Raw genomic sequence first — 1185 nt, 5'->3', positions numbered from 1 at the left:
CTCACACACACACACACACACACACACACACACACACACACACACACTGCTCGGGTCACTGCTGCCCTCTGCTGGTGAGCAGAGAAACTGCAGATTCACACACAGACAGACAGATGTTCATACAGATGTGAATGATTCTGAATTTGTATTTAAAGTGATCACAACTTAATAAAAAAACATTTCACGTTACAAATTATAACGCTTTAATTTGAACAGTTATTCAAACAGTAAGTACATTATGGAACATTCACATTAAAGTATATTATGACTGGCTTCAGTCTAGCCAGAGTTTAAGCATTCTCAAAACTCCCGTTATAATCACTGAAGCTGTCCATACTCTGTTCACTGTGTTTTTAACTAGTCAACATGAAAATGTAACTACAACATGATTCAAGTAACTTTTTCTTTATTAACCCTCTTGTTAAAGAAAATTATATTCCAAGTGCAGCACACATAATGTAGTTAAACAAATCACTTGTTAAATATATTTGCAGAAAAAATGCATGAACTACAACTACATCTTCTACAAACTTGTTTTAAACACATTATATGTTCAGAAATAATACGAAGAAATGCTTTTAAAAAATCTCAAAAGTCAAGGTAATTCAAATTCAGAATGACTGAAGGTATAACAGCAGAGTATTATAAACTATACACGTTCTGTAAAAACAACAGCAGCTTTCAGTCTGTCAGCATGATGCAAACATGAAATATCGGACATACAGTAGTAGTTCTTTACAGGTTTTTGATTTCTCCATAGTTTGTTCTGTGTAAACGCTCGCGTCTCTTGCATTAAACAGTAATCTATAAACGCGGCGCTCAAATGAAAAGAAGTTCACTCACAACGTCTTGCATGTTTTCCTCTTGCACTGTCCTTAGCGCTATATTCTCCTCGAGCGGTTGATCATTCTTTTCTCTTTACTGTTATCACTGGCATATTTCAGCCTAATTCTAACGTTTGGTAGTTTGAGTCAGTGAGCCCTGCGAAGACTCATCTGAACGCCTCTTGATTGGCCGTTGTGTTCATAAACTCAGCAGAATCGCATGAGATTGGGTTTAATGCGCAACGCTGTAAAAACGCGTATAAAGTAATATGATGCTGTTATTCCAGCCGCTAGGATTAGACCTCCGTTGATGCCATGAGTGTGTGTGTCAGAGTGTGTGTGTGTGAGAGAGAGTGTGTGT

The sequence above is a fragment of the Sinocyclocheilus grahami genome, unplaced genomic scaffold (assembly GCF_001515645.1).
Source record: "Sinocyclocheilus grahami isolate Dianchi unplaced genomic scaffold, SAMN03320097.WGS_v1.1 scaffold1174.1, whole genome shotgun sequence".
Classification (NCBI taxonomy): domain Eukaryota; kingdom Metazoa; phylum Chordata; class Actinopteri; order Cypriniformes; family Cyprinidae; genus Sinocyclocheilus; species Sinocyclocheilus grahami.
This window is presented reverse-complemented; position numbering follows the sequence as displayed.